General features: G+C 52.7%; 1 protein-coding gene and 1 long non-coding RNA gene across 9 annotated transcripts in view; one reads left to right on the forward strand and one right to left on the reverse strand.

The window, feature by feature from the left end:
- Arhgef10l (Rho guanine nucleotide exchange factor 10 like) overlaps window positions 1-25950 on the reverse strand; it is a 153013-nt gene extending 127063 nt beyond the window's left edge. For 4 of the 7 annotated variants that reach the window (XM_042272227.2, XM_042272228.2, XM_006996166.4 and 1 more), the window contains exon 1: window positions 8569-8717. The gene's annotated coding sequence lies outside the window, so the exon portion shown is untranslated. Of the gene's footprint in view, window positions 1-8568; window positions 8718-25800 lie in introns of those variants that run through there. The other 3 variants (XM_076565558.1, XM_076565557.1, XM_076565559.1) reach the window with 2 other exon arrangements.
- Window positions 8064-20462, forward strand: LOC143272041 (uncharacterized). 2 transcript variants are annotated; one of them, XR_013049424.1, is made up of 2 exons: window positions 8064-8267; window positions 15769-20462. It is a non-coding gene; the product is annotated as an uncharacterized LOC143272041 (long non-coding RNA). The 2 variants fall into 2 exon arrangements; XR_013049425.1 differs by having other exon boundaries at window positions 16572-20462.
- Window positions 25951-26173: the final 223 nt, after the last annotated feature.

Here is a 26173-nt window from a genome sequence, read left to right on the forward strand (position 1 = left end):
CTACAAAGACAAAGGTCAAAGCCACAGCATCTGTCCTGTGAGCCCCTCCCTGGGGTTACTCAACCTCCTGCCTCTGCCCTGAGATGTCATTTGTTTCATCTACCTTGTTATGCTCTGTGACCTTGGGCAGGTTGCTTAACCTCTCGGAGTCTCTGAAACCTCTTTTAAGAAAAAAGGAATGGGCAGAGTTTGGGAAACATGAGGAAGCAAGAAAGGTTCAGACACGGGGCTAGTGATCCGGGTCTCGGACCGGCTTCAAAGGGCTTCCTGTGTCTCCAGCCCCCTCCAACCCAGGATGTCCCTGGGACAGAAAATTCTGGTTGTGTTATTCCCTGACCCAAACATCTGAAGGGCTCAAAGACCTTCAGAGTAAGTCAGAAGATTCCCATGAGAGGTGCAGGGTCTCCAGCAGCATTCCCCTGCCTCCAGATCCCTCCCTCCTCTGGGCTAACTTTCCTGTTTACTTCACCCAGCCCCTCCTCCAGTGTCTTCCCTTTCCCTGTGTTGGGTGATGACCGGTCTGCCTTCCCTGGAGACTGAGCATGCCCATATCCTACTCCACTGGGCATCTTGGCTCCGCACCTGTGCCTGTATCCAGGCACTTACTAAACAGGTGTCAGAGAAGATTGCAAAGCCAGACAGATGAAAACCACTGCATGCTTCTGGCATCCTCTTGGCAAGACTGAAGGAGGTGGCCGAGGTCATGGACACAGTAGCTGGCCTGCTGGGGAGCCTCCCTCTCTCCCTCCTGCTCTCCCTCCCTCTCTCCCTTCCTCTCTCCTTCCCACACAGCCAGGGGCATTGTGGGAGCCTCTCTCCCAGCTCCACCACCAGAACCACACTTGCACTTCTGACTTCTGATCTTCCCAGAGTGCTGAGCTCAGCCCCACGCCCAGCACAGCAGGGTGGGTTCCTCCTAACCAGGTTCCCAATCTCCTGGGGGGCCCCTGCCCAACCCCCACTGCCTCCACCTGCACCCTCCAGCCCAGATGTTGAGCTCAAGTCTGACTCTCCACAGGTGCCAGTACACTTTGGATTTCCAGCCAACCTCCGAATGTGACCTCCTGCACTAAATCCTCAGTTTCCCCCACAAGCCATCCCCACAAACTGCCTCACTTACTGACATTGCCAATCACCACGGATACAAGAGAAAATTCTAGAAGTCACCTGATTCCTTCCTCCCCCTCTCTGCCCTGTGCATGCAGTCCTAGCTCGCAATTCTAGAAATCCGATTCTATCTCAGACACATAACCCTGATCCCACACGTACCCCAGCTCCCTGGCACCACACACACCTGTACCCTGCTTCCCTCCGGCCCTAGGAGCCCACTGCCTTGCCCAGCAGATTGCTAAAATCTTCCTCGAGTGACTATGGCAACTCAGGGGCACTGAGGCAGGTGGAGCACAGGGTAGGTGTGCTAGGCATACGGTGCAAACCTTCCTAAACCCCACACCGGCCATCTCCATCTGTTTATCCCCTCCACTGGCCTGGAAACTATGGCCTCCCTACCCTGTGTCTGGCCCTCAGCCCTGGATACCCAGGCAAATGCCCCCAAGTCATGGCCACTCAGAAAAATTATCTGCAGACTTCTTAACAGATCATAAAGGTTGGGGAAGGGGGGAGGCCTAGTGGCCATTCTGAGGTTGTTGGTGGCCCTGGAGAGGGACTGTGAGCCTCAGTTTCTCCCAGCTTCCTTTCTCTCTCCCACACTCCCACCATTATGATGCCATCTGCCACGACCCCATCATCAGAGCCAAGATGATGCTGTACAGTCCCCTTGAACATCTAGAACTGTGAGTCATAAACGTCTTCGTTAACCTTGTGCTCTGTTACAGTAACAGAAAACTGACTCGTAAGTACATCTGCCATTAGAGAAGATCCACGAGGAAAGGGTGACAGCCTGCCTGCTCCTTGTAACTGAGAGGGATCAGAGTACGCCACCCCAAGGCCAGCGTGATGGCCAAGCCTGACAGCCTGAGTTCAATCCGTACAACCTACTTGGTGAGAAGAACTGACTCCACAAGTTGGACTCTGACCTCCCCAGGAACATCACAGAGCATGCACACACACGCACACTCATGCACGCACGCATGCACGCACACATACAGGCACACAAAATAAATACATGTAAAGCATAAATAAAAAGAAAGTTACCTCAAAATCTGTCACTCTGGTGTAAGAATTCTTTTGAGCTAAAGGCCCTGAGCAGGCAGCAGGGACAGGAATGCTCTCCGCCTGTGCCCTCTGTCTAAAACCAGGGCCAATGTCTCCCTTTGTGACAGGGACATAAATCCTTCTCCCTCAAACAGGAAGAAGAGGAATGTTGTCTCTATGCGGTGCCTACTGAACATCTGCGATGGGTCTTCTTGGTTGTCAACTGAAGAGGATGTAGAGACCCTTCGGAGTCACATTTCATGGCCTACCCATGAGGACGTTTCCAGGGAGGTTAACGGAGGTGGGAGACGCCCCGTGATTAGGGTCAGCACTGTCTCCAGGGCTCAGGTCCTGGACTGCTGAGAAAGCACAAAAGCGAGCTGAGCACCAGCAGTCATGGCTCCCTGCTTCCTGACTGCGGTACAACCCGAGGCCTCACGCTCTGGCCACCGCGATAGGCTGCGCCCCGACCTGCGTTCCTTCCTCAGGCTGCTTTCTTCAGGCCTGTCGTCACAATGACAGGAAGGTGGCTGACGCAGCCTCACTTTACTACCATTTCCTGGTCATTTTCCCAGGACTGACGACCCCTAGGCGCTGGGCCTTCTTCACACTTGTCCAGGCAGTTCAGATTTATCCCCCTTTGTTAACATGGGATGTCCACTTCTTCGGTCTCTCTCCCACCACTGCTCTGGGGAGCCCCAACTTCGGGGCTGGAGATGTGGCTCAGTTGGCAGAATGCTTGTCTAGACCACACAAGGTCCCAGGTCCCAGAAAGCAGGCATGGTGACACGCACCTGCCGTCCCAGCACTGGGGAGGTGGAGACGAGAGGATCAGAAGTTCAGGGTCACTCTAGGCCAACATGGGCTACAGGACGCCCTGTCTCCAAAATTTAAATTAAGTTAAATCAAAAGGTTAGACTCAACGGAGCCTTTAGGAGGCTGAGGCAGGAAGATTCCTATGAGCTCAAGGATAGCCTGGGCTCAAGGATAGCCTGGGCTCCCGTAACAAGTTTCAAGTCAACCTGGACCATATGATAAGATAATGTCTCAAAAAAAAAAATCAATATCAGGCTGGAGAGCAAAAGGGCTGGAGGGATGGCTCAGTGGTTAAGAGCACTGGCCGCTCTTGCAGAGGACTCAGGTTTGGCTCCCTATACCACCTAGGGGCTCACAACCATCTGTAACTCCAGTTCCAGGAAATCCAACACCCTCTTCTGACCTCTGTGTATACTCCAGGCACACACATGGTACACATACATGCAAGAAAACACTCATACGCACAGAAATAAAATGAATGTTTTTAAAAATAAAAGTAGCCAGGCATGGTGACACACGCCTTTTATCTTAGCACTCAGGGGGCAGAACCAGGCGGATCTCTGCGAGTTCTGGGTCAACCTGGTCCACATAGCAAGTTCCAGGGTAGCCACAGCTTACACAGTGAGACCCTGACTCAAGAAAAAAAAATAATAAAAGTAAAATAAACCCTTATGTAATGAGTACTCGGGAGGTTCTGGGAGGGGATCCAGGTGGGAGATGTTTTCTCTTCTCTTCTAAGACTGTTATTTTCCTACTTGATTTAACCATTGTTTTCCTATGGAAATTGAATAAGATCCGCTCCTGACAGCTCCCTCCTGCCACCCACTTCTAACAATGAAGAGAGAGACTTGCAAGAAGGAGGGCAAGGAGGAGGTGGCTGAATTCTGTGCTAATGCCTGGGATTCAGGACACATGCCAAGCAAGGGGTTTCTGGAATGGACTTTCACTAAGAAATGCCAGGGAAGAGGAATTCACCTTAGGCTCCCCGTGGGCAGATGCCACCGTGTGCTGGTACCATAACAGCCTGGCTTACCACAACCCACCCACTGTCCTGGGCTGGGGACATGCCTGTGGCGGGGAGGGACAGTCCGAGACCACCTCTCAACCAGCCCACAGGCTGGAGGGGAGATGCACTCAGGAGCCAGGGCCAGGGTGTAACTAAGAGGCCATCCGTACGAGCTGGCCATCCATCTTTTCATCTCCACATCATGTGTGAACTGCCCGGATATCAGCAGCTCTGCAGGCCAGGCCTCAGGACAGAGTACAGCAGCGATCTAGGGCACAGGGTGGAAAAGCAGAGCTGTGGACCAACAGAACAGGCTCTGGTCACCTCCAGCTCCCAGCCACGTGGCCCTGGCCTCACCTCGTGGCAGAGGATGGAGACAGCAATGTGGCTGCCGCGAGGTGAGGAGGACTAAACATGCTCCCCGTGCAATGGTAGGGTGCCCACCACCCCACAAACTCGCTGCGCACCCCTGCAGCTCTCCTGACAGGCACCAGAGTCATCCCTAAGAACACCAAAGTCTTCCCAGACTTAACGTAGAGCCAGGGGATGATGAGGCAGTAGCAAACCACTGGACCTCCCCCAAACGGGGTTATTTCCCCACCTCTTTGGCTTCAAAGTAAGAAGGGCAAAGGGGAGCACTCCAGATATCTAGAGAGCCGCCGTCTTTCCTCCCCACCTCCTCAGCAAAGGGAAGAGAAACCCAGGACAAACGTGGGAGCAGAGGACGGTGAAACAACCTCTAAGCTGGCATGGTGGTGCTCACATGTCACCCAGCCACATCAAGACCAATGTGACACAGCTGGGTGGGGGAGTCTCTCTCCCCCTGCCCCTCCCTCATCCTTCTCTCTACATTACCAGATAAACTGACAGAAGTAATTTCTGTCTCTTGTCCTGGTTTAGGCGGGTAATTGAGACTATACCGTTTTAAAGGCGGTGTGTTGATTTGGCTATCTGAACCAGCGGTTTTTCCATGCCATGCCATCCTCCTAATCCTGCACCTGAAGCCAGGCTCTCTCATCCATCTGAGGGAAGAGCACCTGGAACCTGAGCAAGGATGAGCATGAGTTCGAGGCCAGACTGAGCTAAACAGCAAAACTTGTCTCAAATGCAAATAAGACATGCGGCCTGTCTGGATGATCTCCCCACTTAAGCGCCCAGTAACGCTGAATAACTCATTCTGAACCTCTGAGACCTGGAACAGCAGCAGTAGGTCTGGGTGAGGGCAGGTAGGCAGTATGAAACACTCCAAGACACACAAGGAAGGGAGCAAACCCAGCACAAGGCCTGACGGACACGGTCTGCAGGCATCCTTTATGGATACCCAGGAAGATGCCATAACCCCAGACCCGAGGAAGGTCTGGTACTGGGTACTGCCTGCTCTGCCACAGACCTGCAGGCTCCCAGTCCGCCTGATGCTGGGGCCACACTGAAGCTGCTTCTGCTACTGAACCTTCGCAGACACTGTTCCAGGGCGACTCCTTCTCCACGCTGTGCTCACACATTCCCGCACCAGAAGCAGCCGTACAGCCGCCCATGTTCTGACGGTGGCTCTGTTGAATGACCAGTGTGAACACCTCTGGAACCTGGCAGTGCATTCTGCGTGTTGGTACAGTCTGGTCCCAGCAGTCATACTCCAGGACCCAGCCCAGACTCGGTAAGCTGTCATTTCTGGGTCCCAACCAGAGGTCATAAACCATCTAAAAGCCAGCCAACTCCTCCCCTTCACAAGGTCCCAGAATCTGTCCAGGTGGGACATGGTCACCAAGTGCCTAAGCCACCCTCAAGCAGCTTCGGCCACACAGATGACCTGAACGTCACCAGGAGCTACCTGATGTGTCTGTCACTTTGACAGCTCACTCTACCTCTCAGTGCCTAGGTCACTCCCCCTGTCAATCAATAGCAAAGCTGTTCTCAATAAATCAGGTCTCCTCACGCCATCCCCCTCCCCTTCTCTTTTGAGACATGTAGCTCTAGCTGGCCTGGAACTCACTACATAGACAAGGCTGGCCTTGAACTCCCAGAGATCCACCTGACGCTGTCCTAAAAGTGCTGAGATTAAAGGTGTGCACCACCACACCTGGCCTTAACTCACAATTTTTTAATCTTTGTATGTGTGTGTTTCTGTGTGTCTGTATGATGTATGTGTATGATCATATGTGTGAGAGCAGACATGAACATGCCACAGCACATGTGGAGGTCAGAGGACAACCTCATGCATGGTCCTTGTCTTACATTTTGTTTGAGACAGAGTCTCACTGTTTGCAGCAGCATATACCAAGCTAACTGGCTCACAGACCTCCAAAAACTCACTTTTTCCCTCCACCACCCATGTGGGTTCCAGGGATTCGAACTCAGGTCCTTAGACTTGGGCAGCAAGGGCTTTACCTTTTGAGCCATCCTCCCGGCCTCACTCATGATTTTGTCTAATGGATGTTTACTAATCAGCTCCCAACACTCAGCCACTGGCTCTCATGCATCGAGACTCACTAACTCCAGCACAGCATTGCCCAGAGCTCTGTACAAACCCATAAGGACAGACAATTCCTGGGAACATACTCAATCCAGGGCCCTGAAGGAAAAGTGGCCCTGCAGACCTCCACCAAGGCAGAGACTGGGGGCACCAGACAAGAAGCTGGGCCTGAGGGAGTCTAGGAAGACGGGAAGAGAACCCTGGACCACTCACTGTTTATGAGTTTGAATCTGTGGGGACTCTGGATCCCTTGGGGACCAGACAGGGACTTGATGGCCTTCGTGGAACAGGGTGAGTACAGAGACCTGACACAGCAGCTTGCAGAGGCCAGAGAGGATGAGGAGGTGGAAAGCCTGGGCTGGAGCCTTCCCTGACTTACGTCAGGCTGACACTTGCCTGCTATGGGTTGAGTTTCCTCATCTGTAAAACAGATTGTCTTCGCTGCCTAATTACCAGGACTGTTGTCAAACAAGAGATAGGGGCTGGGAAAGTACAATGTAAACCTAAGCTGTTATCATCTGTCTATAGAACCACCGCTTTATCTCTGCAACAGTATCTAAGATGATTATATTCTTGCTACTCTGTACCTTCTCACTGTGGAAGCTTCCAGGGCTCTTAGCTTGTCACCCAGCCCTCCAGGTCTATGCAGGGGTCCTTCCTCTTCTGACAGCCTGGGACCCAGGTCCCTAAGGAGCCCAGCAGCTCTTCCCAGCTTGTTGGTTTGTTTGTTGCGGAAGGAGCCCAAGGCCCTGCACACCCCAGGCACGTGTTCTACCACTGAGCTACAGCCTCAGCCCCTAAAGTTAAAACCTGAAACAGCACAATGCAGCAACCACCGGTTTCCGCAACTACTGTGTGCCAGGCAGTGTTGCAGGCGGGTGACCAAGAACAGACATAGCCCCTGCATTCAAAGCCTTCCAAATGTAGGGGAGCCTCTCTACTGGAGACAAGAGTCCTAAGAACATGGGAGAACTTGCCTAGCTTGATGGAGAGGAGGTCCCCCCAAATGAGAATGGAAGAGGTGAGGGATGGAACCCATTTGTAGATGGAGCAAGGGTGGGACCAAGGCTTACAGTGGACAGGAGGATCTCAGCCCCAGGCAGACAACTGGGATGGAGTAGCACGTGCAGAAAAAGAGCATCCTGAGCATTGCCTGAGATCTTCAGTCTATGCTCCTCTGAGTGCCCAGCCTGCCCCCCGTGGAAGCGTGCTGTGTGGACAGGTGGATAGTTGGGGGTTTCAGCTCCAACCCACAGGGCCGCAGGGCTGGGCTGAACGTATTAATGAGCTTTCACAACCTGCTCTCTCCCCTGCATCCAAAGTGGAACAGATGGGACCTGGGGCAGGGGTGTGGGGAGCGGGCAGGAGTTTCCCTATGGGGACTCCAAGGTCTTTGAAGCAAGCCCTGAGATCCGAAGCCGCTCAGAAATGAGACCCACCCGGTACCATCTCCCTGCTTTCGGCTGAGGTGGGGTCCTCAGGCTCTGGGGGGGTGGGAAATGACTCCCATCTTCAGGAACACAGAGAAACCTGGGCCCTCCCCGACTTCAAACCCGGGCTCCCACTCACAAGTCACGCCCGAAAGCTGATCTCCACCATTTAGAGAGCCCACTGGACTCTATCTCTACCCAAGGCCACCCAGGGCTCTGTGCCCATGGCCTCCCGCTGACCCAGCATCCAACCCTCCCACACTCCACTCCTGCAGGAGGCCTGGCTGTCCCGCCTCTGGGCAAGGGCTCAAGATGAGAGAGGCTGGCCCAGAACAGAAGCCACACCGCGTTACCTGACTTCATGCAATCTGGGGACCCCACAACACCCAAGGTCAGAGGGCCGTGGGAGGGGCTCAGTGAACTACAGTGGAGGGATGGGACGAGTATGACACAGAGCTGGGGGCGGGGGAGAGGGGAGAGTCCAGAACAGAGGGGGAAAAAACAAAACCAGACTGAGGCACAAAGGCCAGTCAGGACTCAGACAGAGGGGCACTCATGGAACACAAAAGAACTCAACCAAGAGCGGGACCCGCGCATACAGGGCTGGGGACTGTCCCCAGAGGCACCTGAGAGACCCGGACACACAAAGCAGCCGGAGCCGGGAGCCCCGGCCTGGGTAACACGTAACTCACCGTCCTTGCCGCTGACAAAGGCTCCGCGCCACCGCGCCTCCCGATCCCGCCGCGGGCGCCGGTGGCCGGGCCGAGCCCCGAGCCCCGCTGCAGCCCCGGCCCGCGGCCTGCAGCCGCTGCACGGCCAGCCCCGCCCGCACGGTCCCGGGGCGCGCGGCTGAGGTCACCGCTTAACCCCTGGTGGCCTGGCTTGCACGCAACGCCCCTCCCAGCTCCCCTAACCGTGAACCCAGAGGGGGGCGGGGCTCGGCTCTTCACCCATCCTCCTCCCTCTCCGGGAAACTGAGGCTGGGGGTGGAGAGACCCCAGGCAACACTAGAGACACACACACACAGACATCCGCCTTCCCAGTCTGGCACCGGATGCCCCTGTATACCACTGCGCCTCTCCTCTGCAGCCTTGGGAAAGATCCTGGAGACACCAGGCTCCTTTAAATTCCCCCAGCATGACCTGGAGTTCCCTGCAAGGGGTGAAAGGTGCATGGGCCTGTCCTCAGGGAAACTGAGACCCGTGATGTGTTCCCGTGCAGACACAAGGCCCCTTGTGGCTGCCCTACATCCACGAGGGTTGGGTGCAGCCTGGACTCCGGTAGCAGCCAAGCAGCCCCAGGTACTCTTGGCTTGCTCAAAGAAGGGCTTTGACATGCTCACCTCGCAGCCTTTGATACAGCCCCATTTCCCAGTGCCAAAACTGAGGCTCAGAAACGGGAGTCATTCACCAAAGCCCCCAGCCCCCCAGCAAGGAGGTGGTGAAGCTGGGCTCCCAGTTCTCCAGCCTTGTTTGCCTCAAGGCTGCCAAGCACAAGCTACTCCCTTCCAGAATCCCAGAGAGGGCCTCCGGATATGATGTAATTAATTACAGTTATCAGGTCACTAATTAAGATTATCCGTTGTTATTAAACACTCCCAGCTACCTCTCTACGTGAGAGGTAATTCACACTTGGGCTTATCAGCAATTATTCCTGGGTTAGCAATAATGACCGAAGGAGAGAAGTGCAAAGTGCAGGTTGAAATCATCATCTAACTGTGCTTGTAGCCACAAAACCAGCAGAGAGAGAGGCGTCTTGCTCTTGTTGCTGCTGGTGGTAGTTGGTAGTTTGTGTGTGTGTGTGTGTGTGTGTGTGTGTGTGGTGAACACTTGTAAGTGTCTCTGTTGATGTCAGATATCTTCTTCAATCACTCTCCGTATCTTTTTAAAAGATTTATTTTGTTTTTAATGATGTTATGTGCATGGGTCTGTGCATGTGAGTGCACCCACAGAGGCACCCACAGAGGCCAGAGACATCAGATCCCCAGGAGCTGGAGTCACCAGCAGTTATGGAGCACTCGGCATGGGTTCTGGGAGTCAAACCCAGTCCTCTAGAGTGAATCTCTCCAAGCCACTTTTTTTTAGAGGTCTCTCATTCAAGCTCTAGCAATCCTCCTGTCTCTGCCTCTCAATGCTGGGATTACAGGGTCCTGCCGCTCTGTCCAGCTTTTTACATGGGTGCTAGGGATTCAAACTCCAGTCTTTGTTGTTTTCAAGGCAAGCACTTGACACACTGGGCCATCGTTTCAGTCCCTTAATTGGTTTGTAGGTTTGTTTGTTTGTTTGTTTGTTTGTTTGTTTGTTTGTTTGAATGCCTTCTATCGAGGCTGGGAAGATAACTCAATGGTTAAGAGCATTTGTTGTTCTTACAGAAGACCTGGGTTCAATTCCCAGCACCCACATGGCAGCTCACAATCATTCATAGCTCCAGTTCCAGGGACCAAAGTCCTCTTCTAACTTCCTCGGGCACCAGGCATGCACATGGTGAACCTACATATATGCAGGCAAAATACTCATACACACAAAATGAAATAAATAGATCTAAAGAAAATTAAATACCCTCCCTTTATGAGGCACCTGCCTAGAGGGTCACCGAAGAAGAAAGGAACCAGAGGGGCCCAGACCCTGCCTCCTTGGCTCTCGGACTAGGAAGAGACACCAATAAACAGGCTACAGTGCAGACAAGTCATGGGGCTGAACTCTCTGAGGTCACCACAAGCACTCACTCTGGTCATTGGGTGACAAGTGTTTTCTGAACACGTGCTACCCTCCAGGCTCCCTTGTGGGTAGATGGGAGACTTCTTGAACAAACAGATCCAGTCTCTGCCCTGGGGGAGCTTGCCAGTGGCTAATGTACTGAGGCCAGAAGAACATAGGGGAATGTTCTAAAAGGCCATCAGAGCAGGAAGAACTTCAGATGTGCAGAGTGACCCTAGCTTATAGCACGAAGTGGTAGACCAGAATGTGACTTGAGAGAGCTGTCATAACCAGAGCCAAACACATGCTCTGGGTCTCTGTTCTCTGCTTTTCAGAATCTGTCCCGGCCTCCTTCAGGCTCATAAGGCTGCTATCCCCTCCCTGAACTATACGAAGACCCAGAATCCCTAGGACGCTTGCCTTGCATCCTCAACATGCAGCTGTGAACAGGATGCTGATTTGAACCACACCTAGCTGGAGGGCGCTGTGGTCCAGACTTGAAGGCAGAGATCATGATCCAGATGCCCCTTGTCCCCCTAGAGCTCTGCACAAGGTGGAAACATCCCCAACATTTAAGGATTGCATGGACACCCCCAAACCCTCACCCACTGAACCCTTAAGGCTCCACGCTGCAAACCACCAACTGAGAAAACAAACCGAGCTGGGAGCTTCGGCTTGCTCTCCACACAGGGCCTCTGCAGTTGCCCTTAACTGGTGGCCCACGTTTGATCCCAGGGAGCTTGGCCATAAAGGGCCAGGTTGCCAGCGCTCCAAATACAGCTAGGAGATGGTAATGACCGGGTCATGTTCCCTGTGGTGTGGCCATGTTCTGCAGGGGACAGGCCCCTTCAACATAAATATGTTCTCCACCAGCCAGCCCTCTCTGCCAGCCCCAGGAACCCTTGACTCCCAGGCCTTCCCCTGGGACTTAGCATTTTGACCTCAGCGTCTCTCTGCTCTCTACTTTTGCCATAAAGAGGCATGCTCAACAAGGAACGAGACCACAGCCTTCACAAGCTGGGCCGGCACAGCCTCCTGCCCTCTTCCTCCCCGTCAACTTCCTTCTCTGGATGCGCACACAAATCTCCCCTCCCTTCCAGCTCCATATTATTTTTATTTGTTTATTTTTGGTTTGGTTTGTTTGTTTGAGACAAGGCTTCTCTGTGTAGCCCTGGCTATCCTGGAATTCATTATGTAGACCAGGCTGGCCTCAAACTCACAGAGATCCGCCTGCCTCTACCTCTTCAGTGCTGGGATTAAAGGCATGCCCCACCACTCCCAGTGTTTTATTTTTATAACACAGGGTCTCACCATGTAGCCCTGGCTGACCTAGAACTTGCTCTGTAGACCAGGCTAGCCTCAAACTCAAAGTGCTAGGACTAAGGGCATGTGTCATCACTGCCCGGCTCTTTTTATTTTTTATTTTTTTTAAGGTTTTCAGTTGGTTAGATTTTTTGAGACAGGATCTCACTCTGTAACACAGGCTGGCCTTGAGCTCACAATCCCACCTCTGTCTGGAGGTCTCCCAGTACTATGATTACAGGCGGGAGATCCTGTGGCCAGCTGTTGCAATTCCACATTCTAAGCTCATAACACAGACGACGATGATACAAGGGACATCTCTGGCCCTTTGTTCTCGCTGTCTTTGTGGCCTGGACTGCACCTAGCTATTCCATGCCAAAGACAACACTAAGTGCTGTTTATTATGTGACTTCTTTGTTCGGGTGCTTTTGTTTTGTTTTGAGACAGGGTCTTACATAACCCAAGTTGGCCTTGAACTCAAGCTCCTCCAGCCTCTGCCTCTCAAATCCTGGGGAGGCAGGCATTGGTGTTTTGAGACACCATCTTTTTATATGTCTCAAGCTGGTCTCGAACTTGAGGTTCTCCTTCCTCAGCCTCCTAGGCCCTAGAATCACAGGCAAGCTTGGTGACTGCTTTCCAGGTATCTCTACATCAACAGCACCTTCTCAAATGACTCCTTCCTGCATTCCCTCCTTGGGAGTTCCCCGGCTCCCAAGTAACTCGCAGTCCCCTTCAGGCATGGCAGGGAAGTTGCCCCCATAACCTGCCCTAGATACCGTGTCTGGAATTGGGCAGAACATCCTCCCGACACCTAGGACAGGGCAGAGCATCCTCCCGACACCTAGGACAGGGCAGAGCATCCTCCCAACACCTAGGACAGAATCTGTTGCAGTAAAAACAAACATCTGCAAGACAGCTGACTCCCTGGTAGTGGCGCACGCCTTTAATCCCAGCACTTGGGAAGCAGAGGCAGTGGATCTCTGTGAGTTCTAGGACAGCCAGGGTTACACTGTCTCAAAAGAAAAAGAAGCCGGGAGGCGGTGGCACACGCCTTTAGTTCCAGCACTCGGGAGGCAGAGCCAGGCAGATCTCTGTGAGTTTGAGGCCAGCATGAGCTACAGTGAGATCCAGGACAGGCACCAAAAAACTACACAGAGAAACCCTATCTCAAAAAACCAAAAAAGAAAGAAAGAAAGAGAAAAACTGTCTCAAAAAAAGAAAAAAAGAAAAAGAAACAAGAACCAGCAAGATGGCTTGAGCACATAAGGGTGTTTACCTCTAAACCTTGAATTGCATCTCCAGGACCCTCAGGTGGAATATGAAAATTAACCCCCACAAGTGGTCCTCTGACATTCATACATGAGTCATGGCATGCTCACACCCACAAACATAAAAATAAATAAATATAAGGGCTGGGCATGGTGGTACTCACCTTTAATCCCAGCACTTAGAAGCAAGAGGCAGGCAAATCTCTGTGAGTTAGTTAAAGGCTAGCCTGGTCTACACAGTGAGTTCCAGGCTAGCTGGGGCTACTTAATGAGACCCTGTCTCAAAAAAAAAGGGTGGCTGTGGAAGCAGGTCACTTCCCAGCCCAGGGACCACCCTCCCACAGCGGCAGAATTGAGTGTGCACAGGAAGTCCTCACCCTATCCTTGACACTGAGGCCCAGTCCTGAGTGTGCAGCGTCTAAAGAGCCTAGGTCCCGTTTCAATCTTATTAAGATGCAGCTCTGTCCAGCCCCTGCCCTGTTTGGCAATACAGGCAAAGAAACACCCAAAACAAAATTACAACAGCTTACATTCTACAATGGGCCTCCAGGTCCACACACCGTAAAGATACAAAAGAACACGTGGAAGTTCATGGTCTTCCACACTTCCCCACACAATGCTTGTTAACCCCGAAAGGGCAGAAAGCAACTTCCCAGTAAATGCACCCAGGTGTTCAGGTAGCTCAAACAGGATCAGGAAGTATTCAGTAGGCATGAGCTGCCTCATGTGACCACAGACAACTGGAAAATCTTGATCCACGTCTGAAGATTAGACCATGGTAAGGTATCATGTAAATTTCCTGATTCTGCTGACTGTATGATGGCTTTGAGGGACAGTGTCCTTGTGGGCAGGAAACACACCACAGGGCCCAGGGTGGAAGACCATGAAGCCAGCAGCTTCCTCTCCAGTCCCTGAGAGGGTCAGCCGGTGGGAAGTGGGAGCATATCGCACTTGGAACTGTTCTGAATACTTGAGGTCTTTTGCAAAGTCAGGCAGGGCTGGCAGGGCTGGCAGGATGGCTCCAGAGTAAATGCATTTGTACTGGAAGCCTGACAACCAAGTTTGATCCCTGAATCCCACAGTGGACTCCCAGAAGTTGTCCTCTAAACTTCTCATGTGCCCCCGCCACACACACACACACACACACACACACACACACACACACACACACACACACACACACTAAAGAAAATTGGGACCCGCGAGGGGACTCATTGGTTAAAAATGCTTGCTGTGCAGGCTTGGTAACCTGAGTTCAGTCCCAGGACCCACACAGAGGTCTAAGGAGAGACCTGACTACAGAGGAGTGTGCTCTGACTTCCACATGCATTCCATGGCATGTGCATGCCTGCAATGGCACAGCACATTTAATAATAGTGAATAAAATTTAGGGGGAAAGTCAGATGACTCATCCTCAACCAAACAAGCCATTTCCTTCTCTCGGTCTCAGTTCCAATATCTGCACATGACACAATGCCCACCTTTTCGGTCTCAGTTCCATGACATAATGCCCACATTTCCTAGGGGCATGACCTGACCCTTACCCTCTTAAATGGAGCAGCTGTGATCATGGCACGAGACTCCCACAGGGGCTGAGAGATGGCTCAGTGGTGAAGAGCACTTGCTGTTTCTGCACGAGGACCCAGGTTCAGTTCCCAGCATCAGTTGGTGGCTCACAACCATCTGAAACTCCAGTTCCAGAGGACGCAACACTTGCTTCTGGCATACATGGGCACTGCACACACATGGTACAGACATACATGTATCTAAAACACCCAAAACAAGCCCAGAAAAGCAGATATGTACTGTACTCCTCAGCTACCCGGACAGTGGTAGCGCCCAACTTTAATTCCAGCACTCAGGAGGCAGAGGTAAGTGGATCTCTGAGTTCAAGGCCAGCCTGATCTACAGAGCAAGTGCCAGTTCAGCCAGGGTTACATGGAGAAACCTTGTCTCAAAAAAACAAGCAAACAAAACAGCTCACAGGATCCATCCCATTAAACAGATTCTCTGGTCTATCGGTGTGGAGGTAGCTCACCAGCCCCTCATCTGAGATTCCAGCTGTATCCTTCCCCTGCCCTCTGCCCTGTGCCCTCCCCTGTGCCCTTCAGGAGGCTGCCACCCATGCTCCTAAGCTGGATTTATGTGGAAATGTTTCTTTGGTCTGTCATTGGCATCATGTCTGGAGTGAACAGACATTTGTTCGCACAGCCACAAGAAAAATCACACAACAGGCCAGGAGCTGTTGTCTGTTTGTTCTTTTGGTTGTTGTGTTTTGTGAGACAGGGTCTCACACAGCAGCCCAGGTTGCCTTCAAAGTCCAGGCAACCCTCCTGTCTCAGCCTTCCAAGGGCTGGGGTTGCAGGTGTGTGCCCCCAAACCCAGCACAAACCTTGACATTTTGCAGAACTATGTGATTTTTTTTTCATTTATCTTGTGCATATATGCAATGTGTATATATGTCCACATGTGTGTATGTGTGTGCATGAGGGCACTCGCCTGTTCATGCCTGTGTAGAAGCCAGAGGTTGACATTTCTGGTGTCTTCCTCAATCATCTTGACACTGTTTTCTCTTTTTGTAGTTGTTTGGAAACTGGGTCTCACTATATAAACCTGTCTTGCCTAGAATTTGCTGTATACCCCAGGCTGGCCTCAAAGTCACAGAGATCCTCCTGCATCTGGCTTCCACACAACACACCAAAAATAAATCATGCTGAAAGCTTTGGAACTTTATGAAATCCTTGGGTGGACAGAGAAGGCACCAGACCTCAGCTGTCCACTCCCGTGGTGATGAGGCCTCCAACCAACAAGACTGACCCTGGAGCCACCTCCTCCCCGGCACAGCGGGTCAGCTGGAATGGACACTCGACCCACACTGAGTCCACTGGCTCATTGCTCCCAGGAATGTGGAATTAGAGAGCCAAAAGGCTGAGCTGGAAATTGACCACAAAGATTGTTCAGAGCATGGTCAGTGTTCACATTACGAAGTAACTGCAGCCGAGTTCAGGCTGAGGTTTGAGAGAAAAATAAAAATAAAATTTTTTTTAAAAGAATGGGGCTGAAGCCGTAGCTGGGAGACGTGGCTCTGCAGGTGGAGCTCTTGCTCAGCACACACAAAGCCCTGGGCTTAATTCCCAGCATCACATAAACCAGGAGTGGTGCTACACGCCTGTAATCCCAGCCTTCAGGGAGTAGAGGTAGGAGGAACAGACATTCAAGGTCCTCTTGGTTTAATGGTGAGTTCAAGGCCAGCCTGAGCTACATGAGCCCTTGCCTCAAAACAAACCAACAATAAACAATCCTAAATAAAAATAATGGCAACGATAATGATAATAGCAAACAGAACACTGTCTCTCTACCTTGCTCTGTGTGGACACTTGCGTCCACCACCCCCAGATACCCTATAAAGTATCATATTAACTTTTACAGATACTGGAGTTGAAGCACAAAGACTTGTCCTGGTCCCGACTCCCATCACTGACGTGAGCCCCACCAGAGAGCCCCTTTCTCCGGACCCTCCCAAGGGCATCTTTAGTCCTTGACAGCGAAGTAGCCTGTGACAAGAGGCAGGTGGTGCTCTCTGTGGCCCAGCCACTGTCACCATGCAGGGTGAAGGGAGCACCTGAGTGTTGGACAAGAGGATGCTCAGCCCCCTGCTTCTGCCTTCCTGTGTCATCAGAAGGTGAAAGAGCAACCTGAAAGGTCACCGCGGGGTAACTGTGAGCCAGGGGCCTCAGAGGCAGCTGCTGGGACACTCAGCATCTCTGCCCACCAGCCCAGCACTACAGGCCCATGGGGTATCATCCCATGTGCCCAGGAGCCCTGCCTCACCTACAGCCTGGGTGTCTGCAGCCTCTCAGGAGGAGCAAGCAGAGCGCTTGGGGCCTCTGATGAGCAGGAGTTTCGATGGCTCCGCCTGGGGCCTGGGCACACAGCCAGAAAGGACAGGAGGCAAGGTCTTTTCCTCCTGGCGTCGGATTACCACGGACCAGGAGCTCAGAGTTTCTGGTCAGCTGACAGAGCCCGGAGCCTGTTCCAGAAGTCACCATAGGGATGGAGAGACAGGCTGAGGGGACACCGCAGAGAACGGGGACAGCAAGGGAACCAGGGACAGTGTGAGCCCAGCCAGGGGACTGGGCCCAGACACAAGGTCTCCAGAAGGGAACAGCCTCAGCTTGGGAGGAGGCTCTGCAGCTGCCAGCCTGCAGTGACAGTGGCCACAGCGATGGCCTGGCACGAGCCCCAGAAACCTCCATTGTGCCCGGCTTCACCACCACCCGGAGCTGGGACTCGCTACCAGTTCCCGGGTCCCCAGATGAAAGACGCTTTCTAAGAGTCATAAAACCGTGCCCACTCGGAACAATGGGCCCTTATGTGGCTGCACCCTTCACATAAACTCCAATCAGCAGCACCCAAGAAGCTGCAGGCCCGGCTTTTATAGACTGGCTTTTTGGACCAGCCCCAGCGCTAATTAACATCCCGTCCCCTTGTCCTGTATGAGGCTCTGCTGGATCCCTCCCATTCACAGAGGCTCACTGTGCACCAGGCCCTCAGGCATCCCCGCCGGGACAATGGCTTTGTCCCGCCTTATGAATATGGAAATTGAGGCCCAGAGAGGGTGGGGGACTAGCCTGAGGATACACAGCCAGAGCCTTGCAAATGAAACCTAGAGTCCACGCTCCTGGGAACCATCTGTCATTGTCAGCACGCAGGTCAGGCACAGAGAGGGGGATCACATAGGATGGGACCCAGCACATCAAGGACCTAACCCAAAGGAGTACCTGAGCCCAGCTCCTCATAAAGCCCAGGATCCTCTACCAGCTCAGACTCACACAGTCCTGCCACCCCATCCCTCCCGAGGCCACCCAAGCTTTGCAAAGGCTTGGAGTACATACATCATATACTCCACGCCCAAGCCCCTTCCCTCGCATAAGAACAGATTTCCAAGATCCCTTTTCACATGGGGAACTGAAGAACAGAGGGGGCAAGTAGCCTGCCTGAGACACACAGCATGTAAGCCCTACTACATTCTAGGTCTACCTCTTACCGCCCCCAAATTTCACAAGTGGGGTTCAGCCACTTGGCCCTGGATTGCACCCTCCTAAGTGTCACCCCAGATATGTGGCTCATATTTTTGTTCTACTTTTGTTTTACATTTCTGTAGCAGGGAACCGAACCGAGGGCTTGCCACGTGCCAGGAAAGCACTCCATCATGGGCCCTGACTCGTACTCTTTCCCGGGTCTCTTCTAAGTACTAAAGCCCTTAACCCTCTACCTGTTGGATAACCCAATGCCAATATTGCCATTTCTTACTCTGTAGAGGCCAGAACAAAGTCTGGGCTGGGTGGTGGTAGTGCACACCTTTAATCCCAGCACTTGGGAGGCAGAAGCAGGTGGATCTCTGAGTTCGAGGCCAGCCTGGTCTACAAGACGAGTTCCAGGACAGCCAGGGCTACACAGAGAAACCCTGTCTCAAAAAAACTAGGGAAAAAAAAGTCTGGGAAGGGAAAGGTCTTATCCATACTCCCATGAAGCTGGTCAGTGTGAATGCCAGTGATGGACTCACTTTTGTCTGGGTATAGATCACTGCCCTTTGGTAGACCAGCATGAGAGTCAGGACACCCAGTCCCCTCACCTGACACACATGTCATACACTCCTCAAGTGCCAGGACATCCCTACTCATCTTTCTAGAAACCAGGAGTCTAGCAGAACATGAGAACGATGTGTCCCTAGTGCCTCAATCCCAAGGAGCCACTTGGGACTTTCTGGCTCCACCCATACCTGCGCCCCTGACTCCCTGCACTGTCTGCCTCTTGTCGGCTTCTGTTGCTTTCCTCCCCACCCCTGCATCCTGAAGACAGTCTGAGGAGGGGGTGGGGGAGACACAGACCTGCACTTCCAGTGCTGGAGAAGCAGAGGCAGGAGGATCATAAAATGGGTAGCCTGGACTACACAGCAAGTTCCAAGCTAGCCTGGGCAATACAGGGAGGCCCTATCTCAAATCCAAAGACAAAGAAAAAGGCAGTCTACAGCTCCTGGCCTCCTGGTTTCCTTTGTGCTAAGACACTCCACTCCTGCCTGGCACACAGAAGGGCAGCTCTGGTATCCCAGATCCTGTAGAATGCCTTAGGCCTTCACATCAGCTGCCAGGGCTAGCACCCAGGCCCTTTGTGGAGGCGGTCCCTCATGGTCTAACCCACCCTGGGAAGCTGGCTTGAGACCTGACCTGTGTTATTACCTCCTGCCACCTCTGTTGCACAGAGGAACTCATGGATGCAGTGGTTCATCAGAGCCTGGCCTGGAGTTGGCAATAGCACCATCATCCCTTCCATCACCATCATCACTATCACCACCATCATCTTCTCCATCACCATCATCACCATCATCTTCTCCATCACCACCATGACCATCATCACCATCATCCTCTCCATCACCACCATCATCACCATCATCACCATCATCCTCTCCATTACCACCATCATCATCACCGTCATCCTCTCCTTCACCATCATCACCTTTATGGGCACTTGTTGGCTTCTGGGTGTGAGTATTTCCCTATGTGATCTGTTCAGATCGCAATAATCTCTCCTTAGGTAGGAGCTAGTGCCATCCTGTGCTACACACAAGGAAGCTGATCAGCAGAGACAACCAACCCACAGCATAGCGACTGTAGTGCTTGCTCAATTATCTGTCACTCCTGATACTCTAGTCCCCCTGAAGGCAGGATCCTGTCTGTATGGCAGAATCCTATCTCCTGAACACAGTGTCTGGCACTGAACAGACATCCAATAAACTGCCTTTAGATGCATGGGTGGATAGGTGGGTGGGTGGCTGAATGGGTGGATAGATGGAAGTTGAATGAATGAATGGATGGATGGTAGGTACATACATGAGTAGATAGATGGATGGATAGTAGACAGATGGATGAAAAATGGATAGATAGTAGGTAGGGGTGTAGAAGATGGATGGATGGATGATGGATGGATGGATGGATGGATGGATGGATGGATGGATAGCTAAAACTGGGTAGACTGATGGATGGAAGATATATGGATGACAGATGCATGTAGAGGTGGATAGATTAGTGTTTGGATAGTCAACAGATGGGTAGAAACTGGTGGACAAGGGGTGGGGAGGTGGCTCAAGAGTTAAGAGCACTGGCTGCTCTTCCAGAGGACTTGGGTTCAATTCCCAGCACCCACATGGGGGCTCACAACTATCCAGTTCCAGGGGGTCTGACACTCTCACACAGACATACGTGCAGGCAAAACACCAATGCACATAAAATAAATAAATCATTAATATTTTTAAAAAAGAAATAGGTGGAGAGAAGATGGATGATGGATGGATGGACAGACAGAAGGGAAATGAAAGGATGGCATGTGAGTGAACACAACTGAAAACCGAGAGAAGAGACTCACCCCCTGGGAGAGAAGGAGGAAGCTGGATGTGGTTTCCTTGTTTACTGGAAAATCCCCTGGCAGGGATTCCAGAGGTGGCAGAGAGGAGTGTGGTGACATTTTTTTAGGGACAAGGAAATGTGGTCAGATGAGACATCTTGAGAAGGCTGAGTGACAGTGGTGTCAGAAGTGATCCCGCAGTCCCTTCCCAGACACCTCTGTGCCAGAGAATTGCACCAGCCCCAGCTTGTGTCCCCAGATGGGGCTGGGAGGGGGTGTAGGCAGCCATAAACTGTACCCAGCAAGTGAGCTCCCTGCCCTGTGGCTGCAGGGTGGGGCCTGGGAACAGAGCTGCAGATTTGGTTGGAGTCACCGCCACCATCACTCAGGAGCTCTCAGACCCCAGGCTGGTGGACATCCTGGCAGCTCTTTCCAGGCTGGCTCTCCTCATGTGAGAGATCTCATGTGACCCATGAGTCCTCCCATCTCATTACCAGATTCTGGGGCAAGATATCATGAAGAGATGTGCCCCTCCCCCTTTCTCAGAGCAGTTTCCTGTAAGACAGGCAAGACTCATGGGGAGGGGAGGCATCAAGGCAGGAGACCCAGTTTCTAGTTGCTGGAACAATCTTAAGAAAGAAAAGAAAGGCAGGGCGGTGGTGGCGCACACCTTTAATCCCAGCACTCTGGAGGAAGAGGCAGACAGATCTCTGTGAGCTTGAGGCCAGCCTGGTCTAAAAGTGAGTCCCAGGACAACAAGGACTATTATATAAAGAAACTTTGTTTCCAAAAACCAAAAAGAGAGAGAGAGAGAGAGAGAGAGAGAGAGAGAGAGAGAGAGAGAGAGAGAGAGAGAAAGGAAGGAAGGAAGGAAGGAAGGAAGGAAGGAAGGAAGGAAGGAAGGAAGGAAGGAAGGAAGGAAGGAAGGAAGGAAGGAAAGAAAGAAAAGTAAAGAAAAAAAGAAAAGAAAAGAAAAGAAAAGGAAAGAAAAGAAAAGAAAGGCTGGGGACTGCTTGCCTGGCAAGCAATGAGTCCTGGGTTCAATCCTCAGCAGTGCAGAATCAGGCATGGTGGTACATGCCTGTAATCACCCCAGCACTCGGGAGGTAGAAACAGGAGAGTCGGGGGCTGGAGAGATGGCTCAGAGGACGGGAGAGATGGCTCAGAGGGCTGGAGAGATGGCTCAGAGGTTAAGAGCACCGACTGCTCTTCCAGAGGTCCTGAGTTCAATTCCCAGCAACCACATGATGGCTCACAACCATCTGTAATGAGATCTGGCACCCCTCTTCTGTATACATAATAAATAAATCTTTAAAAAAAAAAAAGAAAAGAAACAGGAGAGTCGGAAGTTCAAACTCATCTTCCGATAAACAATAAGTTGGGGCTACATGAGACCTATTGGATGGGGGGGAGGATGGTGAGAGGGAAAAGGAGGGAGAGAGAGACTGGAAGTATGTGTCTTCCCCACACCGTTAAAGATACCCATCCAGTGACGTTGTGGTCCAAGGAGGCACGGGGAGGCAGGTGTCCTGCCCGGCTGGAACTTGTCCTTTTGAGAGAAGGAAGGGGGTGTTGGGGTGTTGGGTGACTTACTATGCATCAAGTTTAGCTATGACTTGGAGAACTTGTCCCCTCCCCAGCTCTGGAAGCCCAGAGTTGGGCAAGTGACTCATCCATAGAAGGCACAGAGGGGCGCAGAACCCCAGCCTGAGTCCATCCTTCCTCCACGGATACAAGGGGCCTTCACCATGAGGCCTCTTCTCCCCAAGATGAGCCCTCAGTGTCCACGGTTTATTCCAAAAGGCTTGGACTTGTGTGACCCACACTCCAGTCCTGCTCATTCCCCTCCCACCAGAAGCCACGGAGCCCTACTTCCTGAACACTGTGGCTGTGCCGGCCTGGGACAGAGGCAGGGTTGCCGGAAGCCACTGGGCCCCTGGAGACCCCAGACCCTCAGACCTCAGACCCTCAGAACTGTAGGACTCTTAGGAATGATGAAAACCAATCCCCTCCTTTCCCAGAAGGGGAAACTGAGGCCCTGGGAGGACAAAGGTTTCCTCAAGGTCACAAGATGAAGGCTCAAGCTCCTAGGGAGCAAAGGCAGCCTGCTGGCTCCAGGCCCGGGTTCTACCCCCTCTGTAGCTCTGAAAAAAACCCACTGCAACCTCTTATCAGATGGAAGGAATGCTTATCAGATTCAATTCCGACTTGCTTAGGGGAGAGATGGGGTCAAGAAAGATGTTGGGGGTGGAGGAGGGAAGCTTGTCTGTCTGAACCCCTGGTTCCCTCCCTCAGCTGGCCGTCTCATGACTGACGCTAGGCTGAGTCAGGGGGGAGTGAGCTCTCTCCCTCCACACCCAGTTCCTGGGGTTCCCCCCACACTGAGGAAACTGGGGGCGGGGTGCCCTCTATCTAGGACCTGAAGACTCGAGGGAGGAACAAGGCAGCCACTGCACCTGCTCAGATCCGTCCTCTCAGCTCCTGGGACTTGTTCCCTGGGGTCTGGCTTTCAGGAATCCCAGAACCTCTAAATCTGCACTTGGTGTTTTTTTTTTTTTTTTAATTTTCATCAGGTTTGGTGTCAAGTGCCTTTATTTTGCCTGCTGTACAAACCCTCCAAAACAGGCTCCCTGCTCAGCCCGAGTACCCTGGGAGACCTTTCATTCCAGGAGCAGCGCCCACTTCCTGGGACATGAAGACCTGTTTCATACCCTTGTCCCCACCCGATGGCCCTGTGACCTTAACTGAGTGAGTCCAGTCTCCACTTCCCCGGCAAAAATCGTACGGCCTATGCTCCAGCATCACAAAGGATGGACACCAAGAACTGCACAGTCCAGCTCAGTGGATGAGGGTACTTCCCTCCACACATGCACACACAGCTCATGTTTGTCATCCCCCTACACACACACACACACACACACACACACACACACGCACACACGCACGCACGCACGCACGCACGCACGCCACACACACACACACACACGCACGCACGCACGCACGCACGCACGGACGCACGCGCATGCACACAGTAAAAAGAAAAGTAAAGAGAAATGCTTAAGAGGTTTGCAGTCATTCATTAAATAAACAAACGAAAAAGTACCTCAGACCCTCACAGTCCCCCAAGGGCCGGCAGACCTTTGGAGCAGCTGCCTGGACTGTGTGGAGGTTTGGGCTTTGTTGGGTTATGCTGTTGTCTTGAAGGAGAAGGGAGCTGGGTGTTGGGGAGACAGCTTCAGGATGGCCTCAGACTCATGGCAATCCTCCTGCCTTAGCCTCCTGAGTGCTGGGATGACAGGTGTAAGCCACCACCACACCCCAGCATTTTAAAGTAATCTCTGTCATGAGTAGTGAGAGCCCTCAGTGAAATGGGCCATCAGGAGAGCTCTGCGTGGCTTGTGCTCTACATTGGCAGTGCCCAGGGAGCAGATTGGTGGCCATGGCAATGTGAAAGCAGTGGATGCCGCTGTCACCATTATAGCACTGGGGGGGGGGGGCGGGGATAGATTCCTCGTGTGCTCTCCTCCCCATGACTGTCCTCCAGACTGACGGTGGGGACTTCTCAATGACAGGGATATGGGAGGGTCACCCTCTAAAACACCACAAAGTCTTCAGCTCTTGGGGGACAGAAAGCATGTGGGTGATAGCCACAGCTGGGCCTCAGTGGAAGAGGGAACCCCACCTCTGACCCTTCTGCCAGGCACTCCAGGGTCCTCCAGACTAAAACCTGCAGGGAGGAGGAGACAACCAGGGAAGGAAGAGACCCTGAGGCTGTGCCGTCTCAAAGCTAGGCGGCCTCAGGCAGGATATCTGCCCTCTCTAGGCCTCTGTCCCATAACTATGGGGACAGTCATCATGAGCGTCAGTCATCACGGGGGTGGTTGTTCCCACCCTGTCCGGTTCACCAGTGAATGTCCTAGGGGACCAGCAGCACGGGCTGGCTCTGCAGACCATGAAGTGCCTTGGGTAAGACCCTGCCTTCTTGATCACGGAGAATCCCTTCGCAGAAAAGCAAGAGGAGGTGGGAGATAGCAATAATGGGGGGAAAGAAGTAGATGGAAGGCGGGGTGGTGGTGGCTCCCGCCTTTAATCCCAGCACTTGGGAGGCAGAGGCAGGCAGATCTCTGTGAGTTCGAGGCCAGCCTGATCTACAAAGCGAGATCCAGGACAGGCACAAAACTACACAGAAAAACCCTGTCTCGAAAAACCAGGGGAAAAAAAAAAAGAAGAAGAAGAAGAAGAAGCAGATGGAACCTAGGCCCCTCTTGTCCTCAGCCCTCAGCCCCCCTTCTTCCTCCTTAAGCCCCAGCTCCCCTTTCTTCATCTATGAGATCTCCAGGAAGTTACCTCACCTCTCTGGGACTGTGGTCAGAGTAACACGAGTAACACGTACTCAGCAGGGATGCTGGAGGATTAAATGCTTCAAACAAGCACCACACTGTGTCGGCCAAATCAAAACATGAAGCAAGGGTCCAGTGAGTTTATTATGTTATCATTGGCCAGACATTGACCAAACAATGAAAAGGACTCTTTCAGAAAGCAGTGAGCTGTCTGTCACCAGAGGTATTCAAGCCGTGGCTAAACAGCCACCTGTCAAGGGACTCAGGGAAAGACCGCCTGGTGACCTTTAAAAGGCCATCCAACCCCAAGCCGGTAAAATCCCTGCTAAGGAAATTGTATGAGCTGCTGCCCTCCCCTCCAGATTTGAAATCACAGGGGTGGGGGGGTGAGGGGGACAGGACAGGGCAGGGCTGGCCACCAGGGTAGCAAACAACATGGGCAGAAACAAACAGGCGTGGAGTGGCAAGGACGTTGTGCTTGACCACGAGTGGACCTGCTAGTGTCCAGCCACCATGCCGCCCATCCACTGGGCAACCTTGGCTTTCTCCGGGGGGATCTCGGAGCCTCAATTTTCCAGTTATAGAGAGATGAGGTTGGACAGGTGTTCTGAAGCCACAGCATCCTTCTCAACCTCATTAACCCTAAGAATGGGGCAGGGGAATTCCCACCACATTCCTCCTCCCACATCGCCCCGAGCTGCTAGCCAGGAGTCAGGGTCACCACCACAGAACTGTCAACAAGGTCCTCTCTGAGACCGCCAGGCACTTCCAAGCCACCCCGCCATCTGGGGGAGAGCTGGGCACCCCAGAGCCCAGGGGTGTCGACACAAGGAGACCCTCACCACCTCCATCACATCCAAAGAGCCCCCTCCAGGTCTGCAAAGATGGAGAGGGCTGGACTGTATAGAATGACTGACCTGGATTGCTCACAGTCTGAACGTGGTCCTCACGGGAGAAGCTGGAAGTGGCTGGGGCGGGCACCACCAGGGGAGGATGTCTGGTGGGGAAGCTGCTGGTGGAGCGAACAGGAGCCCCGGTTCTGACACACACAGACTCCTGAGCCAGGCCTGGCAAGGCTTGCAGACAGCTCAGGTGTATGAGTCACTCACCAGCCAGACCTGCTGGGCCGGTGCATAGGACATGAAGGCGGGCAGAGGGCGGGAAACTGGAGGACAGGAGAGGGCCCTAGCTACTACCACAGGGAAGAGTTAGGCTGTGTCCAGCCTAGGAGGCCCAGGAGGCCAGCCATGGTAGGAAGGAGGAACAGAATGAGGAAAGATGAGGCTCCAA

Source organism: Peromyscus maniculatus, chromosome 2 (genome assembly GCF_049852395.1).
Source record: "Peromyscus maniculatus bairdii isolate BWxNUB_F1_BW_parent chromosome 2, HU_Pman_BW_mat_3.1, whole genome shotgun sequence".
Classification (NCBI taxonomy): Eukaryota; Metazoa; Chordata; class Mammalia; order Rodentia; family Cricetidae; genus Peromyscus; species Peromyscus maniculatus.